This window comes from Pteronotus mesoamericanus, unplaced genomic scaffold (genome assembly GCF_021234165.1).
Source record: "Pteronotus mesoamericanus isolate MK-2021 breed Mesoamerican mustached bat unplaced genomic scaffold, CSHL_Meso_final contig_317, whole genome shotgun sequence".
Taxonomy (NCBI): Eukaryota; Metazoa; Chordata; class Mammalia; order Chiroptera; family Mormoopidae; genus Pteronotus; species Pteronotus mesoamericanus.
In genome coordinates, this window is record NW_026555133.1 from 4,545,792 (window position 1) to 4,566,198 (window position 20,407).

At 51.2% G+C, this 20,407-nt stretch overlaps 1 protein-coding gene across 3 annotated transcripts in view; it reads right to left on the reverse strand.

Annotated features, from left to right (window-relative positions):
• Window positions 1–20,407, reverse strand: part of RAP1GAP2 (RAP1 GTPase activating protein 2) — a 202,113-nt gene that overhangs the window by 96,678 nt on the left and 85,028 nt on the right. The window lies entirely within an intron of this gene.

The following is a 20,407-nucleotide window of genomic DNA, read 5'->3' on the forward strand; positions in this document are numbered from 1 at the left end:
AGCGCCACCCTCGGGTCCCCTGAGACAGACAAAGGCAGCTCCCCTGGAGGGCTGGGAGTCTGGTAAGAAAACACAGGCAGGAGGCGCAGGGAGGCAAGCCCCCCAACCAGAGCCCCGAGGATTGCTGGGGGTGAGCTAAGGACCTCTGGCCCACTCCCCTGGAGATGGCTTGCGGGCAGACTTGACCAATAGCTGCCCTTGGTCTCCAATAACACAAACCCTAGGGGAGGGCAATACCAGCAGGTTTTTATTATCAGTGGTCAAGAGAGGCGCGCACACTGTCTGGTTCTCCCCCTAAGGCGCAGGATGTTCACTCCCATGAAACCAGAGCAGACGTGATTCTTATCCAAGGTCCCTGCATCCCAAACAAAGGGCCACCATACCCAGCTCTCTCTGGGCTGAGCCCCTCTCCCCTGAGCGGGCCTGACTTCCCGACGCTGCAATAACTTCACACGACCAGTCTCCAGGGAGCGGCGGGACTGGCAGGCGGGAGCACAGGGCGTCTCCTGCCCAGAGGATTTCCCTCGTGAAGCCTGGAGCCTGGAAGGTGCTGGAGCAGGAGAGAGCCCCCAGCCTCATGCTAGCTCCAGGGTCCTATCCAAGACTCCAGAGGGGATGCCAGGGTGGGCACAGGCACAGCTGCGACCCTCCGAAAGACCAGAACTCAGGCTTCACGCCGGCCCTGGCTGCAAATCGGAATCTAGTCTAAGTTGGTAGAGAGGTGGCTTGGAGTGGCACCTGTGGCGGGGAATGAGCCACGCTGAACCACCCTCCTGTGGACTCCGCCCCTCCCTCTAGGAGCCAAAGACGGGTATTTAAGAGCTAACTTCCCATTGTGAGTTGCGTTGTGTCCACCCCACCCCCCACCACCCAGAGATATGCTGAAGTCCTGACCTCCAGTACCCGCGAATGTGGCCTTATTGGTAATAAGGTCTTTGCGGATGGAATCAAGTTAAGATGAAGCCATTAGCTTGGCCTCTTAATTCAACATGACTGGTTTCCTTATAAGAGGAGAAGGCAGCCATGTGAAGACACAGACACGCAGAGAGAGTGCCACATGACCACGGAGCCAGCTACAGAAGCTCAAAAGACAAGAAAGGATTCTTCCCTGGAGCTTTCAGAAGGAGCCTGGCCCTACTGACATCTTGATTTTGGACTTCTGGCCTCCAGAACTAAGAAAATAAGTGTCTGTCCTTTCAAGCCGCCCTGTCTGTGATACTTGGTTACGTTCGTGGAGCCCGGTTACGGCAGCCCTAGGAAACAAAAGCACCACCCAAGTCCCAAGTTCCAGCCTCGGCACTGTCACTGGAGGGCCAAAACAAGGAGGATGGAGCCCCTGCTTCCGCCTCGCCATCCTGCGTGGTCAGCGGGGGCCCACCCTGCCCTGTCCCAGCCCTCACAACCAATGACATTTGAGTGTGAGCCATGCTCCCAAGGACAGCGAGGACCGGCCACTGGCTGGTGCTAAGACAAGACAGAGTAAGAACTACAGCACTCAAAGCAATTCCAGCCTTTTCTCAGCCAACATGCCACACGTGAGCAGGTAAGAGTGACACGGTTCTGCCAAGGGGTAACCTTGACTCTGTCCTAATTTATTATAAGCAAAAGGTAAGTTAGTAGCAGACGCGGGACCCTCACAGTTCTTTGTAACGTGTTTCTGATAACCCAGAGAGATCCTGACGTGTGACAACGCAATGAGATTGAAAGCTGCCCCTTCAGCTAAGCCAGCCAAAGGCCCACACCCAGCTCTACGGATGGAGACGTCCAGGCTCACACGGGGACGCACTAGAGGCGGCGGTGGTGACGGCAGCAGAGGAGGGGAGAGGAAGACGGGGGGCTGGGGGGGGGGGGGGGGCAGAAAGTCCGTCACTCAGCTAGGAGAAGGGCCGTAGGAGCGGGCGTGAGCGGACGGGCCAGGAGCCCTCCTCCTGCCTCTGGGGGTCCCAGAGGCGCTGCCTACTCAGCGTCTCCTCAGAGCCACGTGGTACTGAGGGCCTCTGCTCTGGGAGTCTTGCCCCAGAGCCTGGGGATCCTGGGATGGCTGGGAGAGCTCAGGGAGGCCAGAAGAGACCCTAATTGGCTTTAGCCAAATGAGGTTCTAGCCAGCTTTGGCCTAACACAAATCTCAGGAGGAAATGATCAAAGAGCCTGGAGTGGAAGCTGAAAAAACAAGGGAGCCATTCACCCACATGGGGCTGTTTGTAGGGAACTGGACAACAGGCCCCAGGGCGGAGGACCCCACTTCCAGCTGCAGGCATCCGGGGCCTCGTCGCCGGCCTCCTCCGGCTCTGCCTCAGACTGTCTGAGATCATCGCACATTCCCACGAAAATGCCCTACGCTGAGTCAAGAGGTTCCTGGGTTCCAGCTTGGCTCTACTCGCCACCCCACTGTGTAAACTTGGTTAAGTCCCCTCACCTCTCTGTGTTCCGGCTCCTTCATTCTGCAGAGATGGGGGGGATAATGTTCTAAGGAATTAAAAGTTATGGCTGTGAAATAAAACAAAGCCCTATACAAACGGAGACCATTGCTATCATTATTATTATCATCTTTATTATTTTCGTAACTCATAAAATGGTGGCCTGGTCTCCAGACAGAGAGAACCAAGGGTCGAGGAATATTTAAAAGTCTTTGAAAACATTTATGGCATTTCAACTAAGCACCAAGCCTAGCCCCAGGGATCTACTCTCAGGATCAGAACGGTCAGTTAATAATCACCAGGGAAACACCCTCCTATCACCAGTCAGCTCTGGGATCACGCGTAAGCCCTTCGCTCTGGCAGAGCCTCCTGTCCAACCTTCAAGCCGCCCTGGGCTGCACCCGCACCTCCCACCACACCAGTCTCCCGCCGACCACCACGCTCAGCTCTGCCTTCTCTTGCTCTCCGAACGGCCAAGCTGTAGGAATATAGACAGCCGGCCACCGCAACGATCTCAGGAAAGCCAAACCAAAAGGAATGAAAAGCACTACTCACAATAGCCAAAGGGTAGGAATAACCCAAGTGCCATCAACCAATGAATGGATAGACAAAATGTGGTCTGTCCACATGATGGAATATTGTGCAGCCATAAAAAGGAATGAAGAAGTGATACAAGCTCCAACATGGATGAACCTTGAAAACACAGCAGGCAAATCCAGAGAAGAGGCGCAGTTCCCAAGTCGCCTGGGCGTGAGTGTGCAGAAGTGAGCAGGTGACACATTAGAGACCATAGCTGGTTTATAAACAGGGCACAAGTGCCAGGGCCCCTTGTGAAGGGAGAGAAGGGGCAAAAGGCCCAAGGGGTCTACGGGTGCCCTGGAAGGAGCGGACTGACGGCAGAGGCCAGGGCTGCACAGGAGATGTGCCAGGTGTGACAGCCACAGGCCCCAGCCTGGGCATCGACACACGGCTGTACAAGGGACCAAGGGAGGCCGGGGCGAGGCTCGTGCCAGTAGCTTCAGAGGACATGCTGGCTTCTCCCTGGGTGTCATGGGTTTGGACGACAGCCCTTCCTTGGAAGACCCCAAATCCCGAAGCTGGGCCAGGGGCAGGAGGAAGGGCAGGTGCCAAGGGGAGCCAGGACACAGCAGGGCGACCAAGCCCGGAGACCCAGCCCTGGCCTGGCGCTGGGGGTGACTAAGCCCCCGCCTCCTGTCTCAGAGCTGGTGGACCAACCTACAGCCACAGACAGGCAAATCTCCACACTCCTAAGAAAATGAGGCTTTTCTGAAAAGACAGCGTTTAGAACTGACTGATGCTGTACGGTTCACCCATGAGGAGGCGGAGACTCTGAGGCGCTCAGTGTGGGCCTGAGGGCCGCAAAGGCAGGAAATTCCAGGGCTGGTCCTCGAGCCCTGAGATGTCCAGCTCCCATCTCATGGCTCTTCCCCGACACAACGACAAAGCCAGCTCCGCCTGGCCTGAGTGCCACAGCAGGGTGTGAAGAGAGGGCACTGAGTACCACGTGTCCTCACCATGTGTCTTCACGTGTCCTCTCAGCCTGAGTTCCTGGAGACCAAGGTGGGCCGTGTGCCCCAGTGTGGGCAGGGAGCCCTCTGTTAGTTACCAGAATCTGAGAAGACAACCCAGGCAGGGGACGTGAAAATTCAAAAGCCACCCTGAAGGCACAGCACCTCTGTGTGTGAAAAACCCATCTCCTAAGCGTTAATTGTGGGTTAGGGGTTAAAACAGGTATAGAATAGAGTGTTGTGAGAACACGGGGAAGGGAGGCCAGGTCACTTTGGGAGACCTGCTAAGGTAGACAGAGGAGGTGACAGCTGAGCTAGACCTGCAGGGAAAGGGAAAGCACAGCAGCAGAGGCCTGGGAGTAGGAGGGGGGCCAGCAAAGAGCCCTGCGGGGACCATCTGGGACTGTCTAGCAGAAAGGAGAAGTGAAAACGAACCGACAATCCTCAGGGCTTAGCATGTCCTAGGTCCTGTTTGACGCGATCCCCATGTCCTATCTCATTTAATACTCACCATAACCCTTTGCAGCAAGTATCAATAACCCTACTTCACAGATGGGAAAACTGAGGCTCAGAGAATTAAGTTACTTGCCCAGTTCCCACAGCTGGAAAAGAGCAGAGCAAAGCCTGGACCCAGGCAAGTCTGGCTCCACGGTCCCTGATGTCGACCACTGTACGCACGGCCCACGGGGAAGGACGGGGCCTGAGAGCAGCGTCCACACCCCACGCCCCCAGAGCAGGGCGCGTGCTTCCCACTGGCAGCTGGGGTGATCTGGAGGGGGCTTGACTGTAACAGTCACCTACTGATCTTTTACAGTGGCCTTCCGTTTGTGACAAGGCCACTCTGATTTTCCTTTTATGGGAGTGACATTGCCTTCTAAACAGAGTTTATACAAGTTTCAAAAACTCAGCCAGTTAAGGGAAACTATTAAGTAATTAACAGAGGTGGCACACAGACGTGACAGACACAGGGAAGGTGGTGTGGGGACAGCTGAAATTTGGGAAACAGGCACTAAGCAATCTGAACCCTATCTTGTTGGCTAAGGGGAACAGCGGGTTTCGAAGGCAGGGCATGGTGACCTACGGGACTTTGTAGCAGAGAGGAGGACAGAGGGACTGGGAGGGCAGGAGGTGGAGGGAGGAAAGAACGGGAGGGCTCCCCGTGCTTATGGCCACAGCAAAGAAACAAGAGGGTCAGATCCATACGGCATCTCAGAGGCAAAATGAAGAGCACTTGGTGACTGAGGGTAAAGGAGGGAGAGCACTAAACACGTGAAAAGCTTTCAGAAAATTGAATGATCGAGCCTTCACCGTGATACAGACTAAGAAAGTGGGTCTGCAGAGGTAGATGGCAACTCCTTTATCCTGGACACACTGCAAGGCCCCCGGGAGCCGGAAAGGCCTGAAACCTAAACAGAGAGACAGGTGTAAGGAGCACAAAGGTGGAGGCTGAGGCCATGGGAGGAGAGGCCCCAGGCAGAACAGGTAGGGCCGAAAGGCAGAGAGGAACAGGAGTGCTCAGCGGGGACAGGACAGGAGACTCGAGGGAAGGACGAGCACCAAGGAGCGGGTGGCAGGCGAGCCACCCCATCATACACGAGGCTCCGTTTCCCCAGCACTGAGGAAATCGCCAACCTACTGTGCACGCCTCGTCCAGCCCTTAACGCACTGTGTCCCTTGGCAACTGCTGCATAAGCAGGCTCCCTCTTGGGGTCAGTGGTCTTCCTTGGCACTGCCTGGCCTCAGTTGAGGGAGCTACAATCACGGTCAGAGCAAAGATGGCCAGCTCACAAGGTCACGGCCTCAGACAGCTTCGGAATCGAAGTCACAAAACCACGGAGACACAAAAGCACAGAATAGCATCATCTTCCCACTCTGTTAGTATTTCTTGACCAGGATGGCAAGTATGTGGGTGCTAATTTTATGATCTGGATGTATGATGTATAGCACAATAAAAAATAATGTAAAGTAGTTCCCCCTCACTTTGTCTAGGAGAGAGAGACATGAATATGGATATGCATATGGATAGGGATAGAAAGAGATAGAAATAGAGTCTCAAGCCTGCTGAGACTTCCATGATGAACATATCAGACTGACCACATGTATTTATTTCGCTTCCCTGAACCCCTTTAAAAAAGTTTTTTTTTTTTTAAATAGGAAGAAAGTGTGAACTGACAAAAGCAAATGTAATGGATAGAAAAATTCAGCCAACAGGACATCAGAGGCACCTGGGAGATGGACAGGGATGCATGACCTGGGGGAACGCGTGATACTTGAGACAGTGGGACCACCCCCCCAACCCATCGCTTCCTCACCAGCCAGATGACCTTTCCAACGCTCACCACCATGAGAAACTGAACAATCCCTCAGAAAAGACAACAACCCGGATTCCTCCAATGGAAAGGGCAGCTTGCTTCCCTCTCATCCCCCTGCATGGAAGCCCCAGGGAGCATGCCAGCCCAAGCACACTGAGCCCCCAACCCGTTCCTAGTGCCTTATTCTTGGGAACAGAGAGACAGCCAAGGGTGGCCAGACATCAAGAGGGACCTGAAGTAAACAGACAATGCAAGAAACCGATGGAAACTTCAACAAATACTACGAATTGATATCCTCAGAGAGAGAAGATTTTTTGTACCCATGACACAGAAAGAGAGAGTGCTATAAAAATGGAATGATCAGGAAAGAGACAGATCTTAGGAAACAGAAACATGATTGGAAGACTAAGTTGAGGACGTCTCCCAAAAAGAAGAACAACAAACAAAAATATGGAAAATGAAAGAGAAAAGATAAAAACATCAGAGAATCCAATATCTGACGAATAAAGGTTCTGGAAAGAAGCAACAGAGAAGGAAGAAGGGTTGTAGTGGCTAGCCTCCAAGTTGTCTTCCCAATAAGCATATCTCTTGGTATGGATACCCTGGGACCCGCCTTGCCTTGAATCTGGGCTGGCCCTGTGACTCAGTTCTGACCAACAGAATGAGACATAGTAACATTACTTAACTTCTAAGGCTGAGTCACTGGAAACCCTTAAAGCTTCTACCTCAATCTCTAGGAACATTTGCTCTAGGAAAAGCAAGCAGCATGTAAGAACTGACTATCCCGAGATTGTCAAGCTACAGCCACAATGTGGCCAGGCTGCATGGAAGGACACCCAGCTAACTCCCAGATATTTCAGACACTCCAGTCCATGCAGGTGAAGAAATCATCTTGGACATTTCAGCAGAGGTCATAAAGAAAAGAAGCACGCCAGGGCCAACGCCCCAGACACACAGCCCCAGCTGAGCATCTCAGCCATCTCTGGACATCGGAGCCCCGAGGTCTCAAGCATTATAAAGCAGAGATGAGCCATCCATTGCCAAGGCAACCAATAAAACGGTTGTTGCTTCACCATAATGGGAGCAAATGAACAGAGAATCAGTACAAAAACATTTCTCAGAACTGAGGGACCACAGTCTGGGTCCACCAAGTACCCAGCACATGAATGACAAAAGATGCATCCAAAATATTGTCAGGAAATTTCAGAACACCTGGGTAAATGAAAAATCCTCAATAACTCCAGAGAGAAAATATAAATATACACCATATGTAAAGGAATATAAATCATCCTATTATTAGACTTTCCAACAGTAACTATAGAACCTAGCAGGCAATGATGTAATAATACCTTCGAAATTCTGAAAGAAAATTATTTTCAGCCTCATTTTATACCCAGGCAAACTATCAGCCGATTGTGAGAGTAGAATAAAGACTTTCTCCCTGCATTTTTGTACTCCCTGCACCCTTTTTTGAGTTCAAAAGCAACAGTCCAGTGGAGAAGAAAGGCTCTGAAAGTGGGGTCTCCTGATGGAAAGAATGGACTTGACACTCTACCTAGTGGGCACAAGCTTTGGGGAGGAAAAAATGTAAGGAATTATGGTAGAATAAACAAAACAGTAAAACAGAAAAATATAGGTACACAGAAAACTATGCTGATGGGGAGAACATGTGTTAATCATTAACTGCAGGAAAAATAAAAGACAAGAAAGAAAACCTAATTATAGCGCCCTCCTTGGCTTAACAATGAACAATATTTACACAGTCATAATAAATAAACATTGACTATTGAATCGAACCAAAAAATGGCGTTCCTAGGAGAACACACAGCTTCCTAAGTGATCCCAGGTCTTGGCTGAATTCCTAGGGAGCCCAGGGAGAGAAGGAGCCCCGCCTCACAGTGTCCAGCACCACAGTGTGTGAAGCCATCCATGCAAGAAACCACCCAGCGGGCTATCGGCACTGGGAGCCACCCCGTCGCAAAGCGGACTGGCCTCCCAACTAAGCCATCACTGCCCCCTCCTCCAAGACCCTGCCTCTGAACTCTTAACTCTTCTGAATAAGTTATTATTTGGTAACATACCAGATTAGAGGTTTTCATCATTAATTCAAACTAAATTTCAATCTCTGTGGGTTCAGACCATAGCATTTCAGGACAAATATGTCTGGTCTACTCAATTAATAATGTCATTCCCTATCTGTCTCACTCATTAGAAAGACAAGTACTTGGAGCTGCTTTCCAGTAGTGAGACAGTGCTCGTGGCCCATCCTCATTCTTGCATCACTGGGAGAGAAATGTCCGGGGCACACGGGTCCAAGGGTAGCTGACTCAGCCGCTGAGAACCAGGGCTGCAATCTCGTCGTACCAGCAGCACGCTCTAACCCAGCCCACAGAGCCCAGTGCAGATGACCCAAACCCAGGGCCATTAAGCCTCTCACCTCCTCCCAGCACTGGCTTCTTTCTCAGGGACATTAGGAAAGGGAGAATAAGACAACTGTGAGAGCCTCCACGGGCATACTGGAATCTGAGCACGGCCTTGCAGTATATTCTATAGCTGCAAAGTTCAGGGAAAGGGCTCAGCAGCCTGGAGCCCCACTGGATAACCAAGATCTCCAAGTGATGAGCAGAAACCTACTCCCAGGGCCAGGCCCACGTCCGGACTCAGTGAGAAGAGTGCCTTGATGCGCCGTCCGTCTGGCCCCTTCATTGGTCTCTAATGTGCACATGTGCACGCTGCCCACAGACCCAGCTCCCAGCATAGTGGCTGGCGCTGAATGAACTGAAGGATGAATAAGCAGATGAGGAGCTCATAAACTCTCCAAGCTGGGGGGCGGGAGGGAGTGGGGGGTGGGCACTGCTAAGTTAGAGCTGTATGGGGCAGGCTCCTAACTCACTGCTACCGGCTCTGAGTGTCTGAGACTGAGTTAACCCCTTCAGTACCAGTTTGATCTGTTACTCAATTCATGTCATCCCCTGGTAACTGATTCTGCTCCTGACCCTGGATTACTCCTCTGCGCATGGATAACAGAGATAAAAGAATGGTCCTTCATCATCATCATCACACCAGCTAATACTTACTTAGCACTATGTGAAGCTCCATAGGCACTATCTCATTATCTTCTCAACAGCGCTATAATACGGAATTATTCTCCCATTTTACGGATGAAGAAACAAGTTCCAAGGGGGTACATGACTTGTGGAAGGTCCCACAGCAAGTAAGTGTCAGAGCTGGAGGGGAGATTCCAGATGGCTCCTACCGGTCACACTCCTGCTTCGGAGGCCTCAGTATTGACCCCACGCCCCAACCCCAGCCCCCAGCGGACCTGGCCTCTCAGAGCTGGCACCTGAGTCACTGGGGTCATTTACTGAAACTTCCTTTGGAAAAAGTGGGTTCAAAGGGCTGGGAGTACCCTCCTAGACCAGCCTGAGGTCCTAAAGCAGTGCTGCTTGGGAAAGGGCCTGAGGTAAGGTTCTTTTTTTTGCTATTGTTATTGTTTTTGTTTCTTTAGACAAAGTTTTTTCCATTTGCTAGATGCCTACAAAATATCCTTTTAAGTACAAATAACGCATTCTGGATTGTTTCAAAGGGTACATTGAGTGAGACATCATCATTCGATTTCTGGTTTTTATATTTTCATTGTAAATATTAATACATACTCATTGGTTAAAAAAAAAATAGAGAGAATCCAGAGGCATCTAGTCAAGTGGCCTGGGTGCAGGGAGGGGCCCTGCCGCATCTGCCTTCTGCTCTTCCGATGCAACCCATCAAACCAGAGCACGCGAGACCCAGGGGAGCATACGCAGGCAGCACCTGCCACAGCGAAGCAGGGTGCAGAAAGGCTGCTGTTTCGGCCTTCCCGCTAAATCGTTCCAGCTACCCTGGTCAGTTCAGTGACAAGATGATGCATCAACGTCAACAACGCTAGAAGGGTCTGTCCATGGACACGGCATTACTCTCCCCGGGAGGCATGATGAAGTCAGTCTCTGCAGGCAGCTGGGGCCACTGAGAATGAAGGGGCCCTGCCCAGGGCCTCTGTCATCCCCTCCCAGATCCACTTCCTGACCCAGCTGCCCAGACCAAACAGGGCCAGGAAGAGGCCACTCCTGGGCCAGCCAGAAAAGCAGCCAATCAACAGGCACTCCGGGAAGCCCTGGCCTCAGAGCTCAGCGGACAAGGCAGGATGAGCGGACACAAAACCTTTGCGAGAGGAGCCTGTGACGACCAGGTGGGGCACCCGGGCCCTCTGCGGGCCTCCAGCAGGGCCCCACACATCGCCAGGCTCCTGTGGGCACTCGGTAACTATTTGTTGGGTAAAATGAAGAGGATGGTAGCTCTACAGGGTCAGTGCCCCAAGAGAAAGCATGGTGAGGACCTTCCAGCCACTTTCTCCAAGGAATGTGTCTATTTGCAGGCCGGGCTGCAAGCGCTCGGAAGGCAGGAACTGCCTAGCCATCGCCCTATAGTTCGTGGGGCCCAGGGCAGCCTGCATACACCACAGGCCCTCAAAACTGTCTGTCAAGACTAAGAACTTCCGCTGTATACTGATTTGCACTAAAAATGTTTATTATCATCTTCGCTGCCAACCACAGCTTTGCAAAGATGATCAGGACCAGGAGTGATGTTTTCGTCTTACATGTAGGTGGGTGAGCTGAGGCTTGGGGAAGGCTGAATGATTCGCCAAAGGCAGCACAGCTGGAGGAACTAGAACTCAGGAGTTGTGAATGCAGCATCTGCGGTCCAGGCTATGCTGTTTCGTACGGAGTGAAGGAGTGGAGGGATGGCGGAAGGAATGAATGACAGGATGAACGTTAGCATGGCTGCCGCCCCCGATCTCACCCACTCTGCCCTGCCACAGCACGCATTCCCCCCGCTCCACAGCGAAGCACGGGGTTCACTGCACTTAGTCTTCCTGCACCACCAGGGTCTTGCCACGTGAAGGTGGTTCTCACTTGCAATGCAAACTCCAAGCTTCCAGGGACCACAGCCGGTGCTCCTTACATCCCCCGACCCTGCACCTCCAACAGTGCTGAGCAATAAATCCTGTCTGGCTGGGCAAAGGACATGGTGGTGACCTTGTTGGCATAGCACCTGATGCTGCTGCATGGCTCACCTTGCTTAGGCCAGGAACACAAGCCTGCAAGCAGGTATGCCCTCCAGCAAACCCTTCCCGCAGTCCCTGCACCCGCCCTGGGGAGAGGAGAGCAGGCAGAGGTCGATTCTACCCCGATGCCCCAGCCCACACAGACGGGGTGACTTCGACGGCCCATCTAGCTTTGCTACTGTTCAAAGACTGAGTGAAGTCTCTCAGCCTCATGCCTGTCCTTTCTGGGTCCCTCCCCAGATGGAAAGGTAAGCCGGAAGTAGAAAAAAAAAAGAGCTACCACCTGCCTATCTGGGTCAGAGCCTTTGTGGCCTGGCTGAAGAGGCCGTAGGCCACATGGCTGTATCCCGGGATTCTCTGCCACTTGCCACAGGAAACAGAGCTGACTAAAGCCCAAAGCTCAAAGCCAACTCCCCAAGGGAGGCAGCAGATTCATCCTGCTCCCAGCTGCAGATGGAATAGAGAAATGAGATTTTTAAAATATGTTTGTTTTACAGATTTATAGAAAGGAAGGGACAAGGGAGAAAACAAGGCTGAGGAGCAGAGGAGGAAAAGGGAAAAGAAAGGACAGGAAAGACAGGCTGGGGAGAAGAAGGGAGAGAATGGAAGCTTCTGGAAGCTTTTAGATCGAAGACAATTCACTCCCCATCAAGGCCAAAATCCATCAGCTAAAAGGCTGATGAGCGGGAGAAGCCACAGCAGGGGCAGGCCGGGTGGCACCCAGAGCCAAGGCCTGGGGCAGGAACATCGGTGGAACCACAGAAAGGGTGGGGCCAGGTCTTTCTGGGTCCTCCTGAATTCTGCCAGAAATGTCCAGAGCGGAGGAAACCTCTGAGTGCTCCCTGGGCGTCCCCTGGAGGCATCCCAGCCCAGCCCGCAGTCAGGAAGCACTTCCACCCCGAGCCTGAGGACTGAGGACTGACGATCCCCTCCTTCCCCCCAAAACCAGCTGGACCTTCCCCCAAAAGGCACTCCCTCCAGCTCCAGCCCCACCCACATGGCGACCTTGAAATGGAGTGGATGGAGGAGGTGGTCCAGAGCAGGAGGCTGCTCTGCTGCCCGCCCCCCACCTTACCTGCTCCCACTGGGTACCAGGCAGCCTCCCTCAGAAGAGGGGCTGGCCGGGCCTCTCCTTACCCTGCCCAAGACCAAGGGCACTATTAGGGAGCGGTCACAGGAGGGCCCTCAGTAAAGGCCTGAAGAGCTGCAAGGCCCCCTCTTCCCTCAACAGGGATCCGACGTCCATTCAGTGAGCGTTCACAAAGCACTCGCTAGGTGCCCGCACAGTGCCAGCCCCGAGGGACCTGATGGGAATAATCTGACCCGGAGGCTGAATCCTCACTACCTCCCCAATCAATTCTGTTCTCTCCACCCCTCTGCCACCGTCACCCCACCCATCCACTGCACCCCTCAACCTACTCTCCAGGCTGTCAGACCAACAAGGCCATAGCCACACTGAATGAACCTGGCGAGGAGACCTGCCGCAAGTCCCGCCCTGGATCTGAACCAACATCCCTTCCTGGCAGTGGCTCCATCGTGGCAGTAATGCCACTTCCCGGGAGGCAGGGGGCCCTCGCAGCCCTGGCCTCTCCAGGTGCGCCCTCTCCGCACCGAGTCCCGCCCGCGCCAGAGCGGCACTTGGCCGTCCCACGGTGACTCCCCAGTTTCTCTCTTCAGCTCAGGCCTCTCCCCTGCGCCTCAGACTCGCCTGCCAACTGGACCTCTCCACTTGGGCTCTCGCCGCACCTCAAACTCCGCGTGTCCAAAAGTAACCTCATCATTTCCCCCAGCCTGGTCCTCCTCCCAGATTCTGCCTCTCGGTTAAAGGCACCAAGCCCTCCTGACCCTTCCTCCTGCCTTAGGCTTGAAAGCCACCCCCATGGTGCGTCTGTGGCCCAGCAGCAGGGGTGTCACCTGGACGTTCATTTAATATGTAATTCTCGGTCCCACCCCAGACCTGCCCAGGAACCTACCTTCGGACAAGATGCCCATGTGCACAGTCAAGTGTGAGAAGCACAGCTCTAATAGCCAACAGTGCTTCCCTCCGCCTCCTCCATTTCTCTCAGGTCCCCCTACCTCCCTGCATCCCTCCTCCTCCATCTCCCCCTGACGTCTTCCTAACCAACCTCCATAATCCCACCCCGTCCCACTCCAATACCTACTCCCCCAGGAGCAAAAGTGACCCTTCAAAATGTAGATCTGATCATATGAGCCCCCCACACAAGGCCTTGAAGTGACTTCCCGTCACGTCACTATAAAGACCAAATTCCATGCATTCATTCAGGACATTTTTACGAAGCATCTTCTATGTGCCAGGCACAGTTCTAGACAATGGAGGGAGAACAGTGATCAAAACAAACAAAAACCCTACCCTCGCGGAGCTTATATTCCAATGGGGAAGAGAGAGTAAACTCCTGATATATAAAAATGCTTAATAATATAACAATTTTAAATAAAAAAAAACTTTAAATAATACTTTTAAAATATTATTAAAAGTTGGTATATTTCAAGGTATATCAAGTAGTAACAAATGCATGAAGAAAAATGAAGTGGAGAAAAGTCTGCACATTTAAAGAGGGTCATCAGAGAAGGCTTCCATAGGGACGTGACAGTTGAGGGAAGACCTGAAGGCAGCGAAGAAGCAAGTGATGAGCGTTCCTGGGAAAAAAGCCTTCCAGGCAGAAGGAGCAGCAAGGGCAAAGGTCCTGACTGACGTAGGAGCTCAGCTCAGCAACAAATAGCAAAGGGCCAGCGTGGCTGGTGCAGAATGAGCAAAGAGTAAAGAAAAGGACTGAAAGCAGAGAAATCACAGGGAGGGACAGGTCCTGCAGGGTCTAGGGCCGCGATAAGAACTTCGTCTTTTACAGCAGGAAAAGAGAAGCCACAGCAGGGAGGGTTGTAGGCAGAAGAGAGACGCAATTACGGATTCAGAGGATAGTTCTGGCTGCAGGGTTGAGGACAGGCTGTAAGGAGGCGAAGAGTGGCAGCAGGGAGGCTATTTAAAAGGCTACAACCTCGATGACCCAGATGAGCGCTGAAGACGGGCTCGCCTGACTGACAGTCGTGGAGATGGTGAGAAGTGGTCCAACTCCAGACGCAGCATGAAGGGAGGGCCAACAGGCTTTGCTGACGGATTGAGTGCAGGAAGTGAAAAACAGAGAAGTCAAGGAAGATCCTAAGAATTCTGACCTAAGCAACTGAGATGGGAAAAACTACAGGAGGGATGAGTCTAAGGAGTGTGAGGGGGAGGGGAACAGAGACCAAGGATTCCACCTTGGGCCAGTTCACTTTAGAACGCCTTTCAGACAGCAAAGCGAAGATCACTGAGGGAGATAGAAAAGAGGAAGCGACCAGACACAACTCATTGAAATCAGAGGAGGAGGACAAGAGAGAGACTGACTAACCAGGTGATGGAGAAAAAGCTGGCGGGATGATGAGTCTTCATGAGCAAAATAAAAAATGTGTTTTAGGAAGGAGGGAGTATTAAGCTATGTCAAAGGGCTCTAAGCTGCAGGAAGAAAAAGTAACACTAGATTTGGTAACCAGGCAGCCACTGTGGCCTGGAGGGGAGCAAAGCTGGGGCAGTCTTCTAGAAGTTCTGCTGCAAAGGAGGACAGAAAAAGCAGTAGCTGGAGGTGGATATGAGGTCGAGGGAAGCTGGGGTAGGCAGGTTGTTTCTTGATTGGTAAACAGCTTGTTTGTTTTCAAGCATTGCCTCATTTCCCCTAGATTCAACCCTTCAGATGTGGACGCCCCAGCTGGTGCTTCTCAGTGGACTGAGTGCCAGCCTGTGAACCAGACGTTCACTGGTTCAGTTCCCAGTCAGGGCACAGGCCTGGGTTGCGGGCCAGGTCTCCAGTTGGGGGCGCATAAGAGGCAGCCACAGATTGATGCTTCTTTCTCTCTCCTTCTCCCTCCCTTCCCCTCTCTCTAAAAATAAATAAATAAATTTTTTTAAAAGAAGAAAAAGAAAAAAGAACAAGCTCCACCTTCAGATGTGGAGTCCTCTCTCCTCTTAGTCAACCCCATCCTATTAACAGGTCATTTATTCTTATGTTTGCAACACAACCATCTAGGGACACAGGTGTAGACAAGGTAAAAGTTTAACTCTCCCCAAGAAAGCAAAGACCTCGTTTCCCCCAGGTGGAGCTATAAATTTTTCTGGAATTCCAACCATTCCTCCTTTGAGTCTTGAATGTTTTTAGTCTTCAAGACTTTCCATTAAAATGCAAATGTCCCAGCCAGCCAGAGGGGAGGGAGCCTGACTTGGACAGCCTTTGTAATCCTCACCTTTTTTTTAATTGAGAAAACATTGGTATATAGCATTATGAAGTAATGCAACATTTGTATATGCTATATCATGCTCACCAGCAAGTCTAGTTTCTATCCATCAACACAACTGAAATCGTGTTAACCAACGTCACCCCAATCAACGTATCCGTTTTGCCCTCCCTCCACCCCCTTCCTCTCTGGTAACCACTGATATCCAAAGAATACAAAACACCAGTTGGAAAACATGCATGCACACCTGCCCTGACCTGACCAGTGTGGCTCAGTTGGTTGGGCTTCATCCCATGAAGAGAAAGGTCACTCGTCCGATTCCCAGTCGGGGCACTTGCCTAGGTTTCAGGTTGGCCCTCGGACAGGGCATGTATGAGAGGCAACCGAGAGATGTTTCTCTCTCACATCGATGTTTCTTTCCCTCTCCCTCCCCCTCCCTTCCCCTCTCTCTAAAAATAAATAAATAATAAAGATAAATGCATGCCTTGTTCACCACAGAATTATTTATGATAGCCGAGACATGGAAACCACCTATGAGTCCATGGAGAGATGATTGGACCAAGAAGATGTGGCATACACAGTATACAACGGAATACGACTCGGCCCTAAAATAGGTGAAATCTTGCCATTTGCAACAACGTGGATGGAGCTTGAGGGTATTATGCTAAGTGAAATAAGTCAAATGGAAAGAGAGAAATACCATACGATTTCATTCATATATTGAATATAAAAAATGAAAAAAACAAAACAACACTCAGAGGCAGACAACAGAGCGATAATCTTCACCTTGTAACCCTCATATTCCTCCACAGCTAACCCACAGAGAGGGCCACCGCACCTCAGGTTCCAAGCTAAACCCTTCCGGTCCCATTCAACCTTCAGAATACGGTTGCTTTGTTACCCATACTTTACAATGACCAAACTGATTCTCCAAGAAGTTAAGTAATTCATCCACAGCCCTAGAGCTGGAATGTGGCAAACCCAGGATTTGAAACCAGGCTGTCTGACTCTAGGGCTCACACGCCATGTCTTTTTTCAGTTTATTCCACTTTTTTGAAGGGGTGGGGGTGTTTATTAACTTTTTTCAACTTTTAAAAATTGTGGTAAAACATACATAACAAAATTTACCATCTTGACCATTTTAAGGTATGAAATTCAGTGGGTTTAAGTACATTCAAAATATTGTACAAAGATCCAAGACAGTAGCAGAATACACTCACCTCCTCCCAAAACCAAACTGGCGTTGCAGCTAAAACATGGAACCGTCAACCTGAAAAACTGAACAACCTGAATAACCTGAATATAACATCAACTGAAGGCTGGCTGAACAGGAGTCTTATAGCCAAGGACTTACAGAAGCCACACTGAGGAGACTGGTGGGAAGAACAGAGATGCACAAGGGCTGGCCCTGCTCCCACATGCAGTGGTTGAGAATCTGAAGGGATATCTTAGCTGCAAAGGTCCCCTCTGAGGGGCGCGGGGGTCTCAAGCCCACTGCTGAGCTCCCCAGACCTGTTGAGCTCCCCAGACCTGAGCACCACAGCCAGGAAGAGGAGCCCATATAACATCTGGCCGTGAATATCAGCAGGGATTCTGTCCACCAGGGAGAGAAAGGTGTCTGCTGGAAACCACGGTGTCCTCTTAAAGGGCCAGTACACAAAATCTCGATCATGACCAGGCACACGGGGCTCCCGCAGAGGGAGGGTAGGTCGGAGCAGACTGGAATCGTGCAAGGAAAGGCTGGGTTGTGTGGCTCTAGGGAGAGAGGTGAAGGGACAGCCACCAGGGTCCCTGTGCTGAGTCCTTCTCCCTCATATGCCATCTTTCATGGGTTGAAACTTCCCCTCCATGCGGCATGGCCTGGGGGAATGCACTAGCCCCCTCTCCTGACTCGCCGCTACCCAGCTTACCTGCCCAGCTCACACCCTGCAGAGGAGTCAGCTGGCCACCATCAGCATGGGCCCGCAATGTAGACTTTCTTGGAAGGCCCTCAAGGAGGTCCGAGCAGACTCAGACACTGCGTGGTATGGCTCTAGGCAGATGCCATTTTTCCCTCGCACACCGACCAGCATCACCATTCCTGTGCAGAGCCCTCCCTTCATAGGGCTAAATCCTGGTCTGTTTGGGCCTGAAAAATCTGCTGGTCTCACCCTGATTCCCTGAGACCCCACCCAACCGAAAAGACTACAGGCACCTAGCAGGTGGCGGCTGGACCTGGTGCACTTAAGGCTTTTGTTGAGTGGCCTCAGACACAGCACTGGAGTCAAGTTTGCATCTGAATCAACCTGATGAACACCACTCATGCCAGCCTGGTGACTCACTGAGAAGCTACCTCACGGAATTTGCATACCGCCAGAGGCTATTGCAGCGACTGAGCGACTGAGCGTAACAGTAGTGGGCAGGCAAGGGTACCTTGGGCCTTTTGCTGACCTGCCTTAGCTCAGTGGTTGGTGTGCAGCTTGGCCCCTCCCACACACATCCAGACCTACCAGAGGCAGCCACAAATTATGGATCACTTTGCAGCTCCAAACAGGTAGCTCAGGGCTGGTCACAGGCAGTGTCTGACATTGAGCTGCACCTGAGTCCCTCCCAAGAGGCTCCAAAACCAACACACCTGGTGGCAGGCATCAGACCACCTCAGAACACAACCCAATTAGCTCCACAAGCAGCACACACAAAAGGCGATCTCTGAAGGCACCAGACCCTTCTAAGGCAAATACCACTTCATGGGATCGGCCCCTGCACAGCAGCTTGTACACAGTGGTCAGGGTCAGTCCTCACAGTCAGCCAACCTCAGGGTCCACCCCACCCGTGGATGGGCCAACAGCAATCAAGACTCAACTACAATAGGAGGACTCACATAACCCACTCAAGGGACGTTCCTGGAGCACCTAGCTCAGCTGATCAGAGAGACTGCGCCAACTGAGCGTCACAGGACACCTACTGCATAAAGCGACTCTACCAACACTGAGAGACATAGCAGATCTTCCTAATACACAGAAACAAATACAGAGAAGCACCAAATGAAAAGTCAGAGGGATGTGTCCCCAAGTGAAAGAAAAGGAGAAATCCCCAGAAAAAGAACTAAATGAAAAGAAGGCAAGCAATCTACCAGGTACAGAGTTCAAAACAATGGTTATAGCCCTGACTGGGGTGGCTCAGTTAGTTGGAGCACTGTCCTGAACCCAGAAGGTTGTGGGTTCAATTCCCTTCAGGACACATATTTAGGTTGCAGGTTCCATCCCCAGTCAAGGTGCATATAGGAGGCAACCAATCAATGTTTCTCTCTGACATTGATGTTTCTCTCTGTCTCCCTTTCTCTCTCTCTAAAATCAATTAAAGAACATACCCTTAGGTAAGTATTAAAAAAAAAATTTTAAACAACGGTTATAAGGATTCTTAAGGAACTTACAGGAAGAATGGATGAACTCAATGAGAACTTAAACAAAGAGATAGTGAGCACAAAAAAGGACATAGAAACCATAAAAATGAAACAGTTAGATGAAGAATACAGTACCTGAAATGAAGAATACACCAGAAGGAATCAACAGTGGGCTAGACAAAGCAGAGAATCAAATCAACAATTTGGAATACAAGGTAGCAGAAAACAGCCAATCAGAGCAACAAAAATAAAAAATAATTTTAAAAATGAGGATAGTTTAAGGGACCTCTGGGACAACTTCAAGCATACTAACATCCACATCATAGGGGTACCAGAAGAAAAAGAGAGAGCAAAGGACTGAAAACCTATCTGAGGACTTCTGGTCAAGATGGAGGCGGAGGTAGACATGCTTTGCCTCGTTGCACAACCATAAGAAGGATCACAACTAACCTCAAAACAAAAAAACACCCAGAACTGCCAGAAAATCGAATTCTATTGAAGTCCAACAATCAATAAATTAAAGAAGATAAATTCATCCAGATGCGCAGGCGGGGCAGAGACGGAAGCCAGGGTGGAGGAGACGCAGTGTAGCGGTGGCGAGGCAGCAGGGTGAGCCAGCCGGTGGGATGGGCAGTCCCACATTCACATGTGGTGGATAAAAATCAGGAGGGATACCTTGGGAATGAGCGATCCCAGCCCCTGGCCAGACCGTGCGGCCCAGAGTTTCAACACCAGGAAAATAAAACCTCGTAGCTTCTGGCCATAAAAACCAGTGGGAGTTGGGGCAGTGGAAGAAACTGCCAGTCCCTTGGGAGAGGCCATTTAAAGGACCCACAGGGTCCTAGAATGAACGCAAACCTGCCCACCCTGGAAACCACGACTGGGGTAGCAGCTAGAGGGGCTCCAGTCGCATACAGAAAGGGGACGAAGAGACTGGAAATGGGGCGAGTGCTGAGCAAGCCTCAGTAGCGTTGTCCCCACTCCAACCCCTCCCCCACATATAGACCACAAAGCGGTGAAGTGGGCTGCCCCCCACCCCCGGTGAATACCTCAGGTTCTGCCCCATACAACTGAACAGGTGTGCCAAGACAGGAGTCAAAGCAGCTCTACCTAACACACAGAAACACACACAGGAAGGCTGCCCAATCAAGGAGACCAAAAAATATGGCCCAAATGGAAGAACAGAACAAACCCCCAGACAAAGAACTAAGAGAAACGGAGATAACCAACCTATCAGAGACAGAGTTCAAAACACTGGTGATAAGAATGCTCAGAGAACTCATTGAATATGGCAAAAGCAAAAGGGAAGAAATGAAAGCTACACTAAGTGAAATAAAGAAAAATCTACAGGGAACCAACAGTGAAGGGAAGGGAGCCGGGGTTCA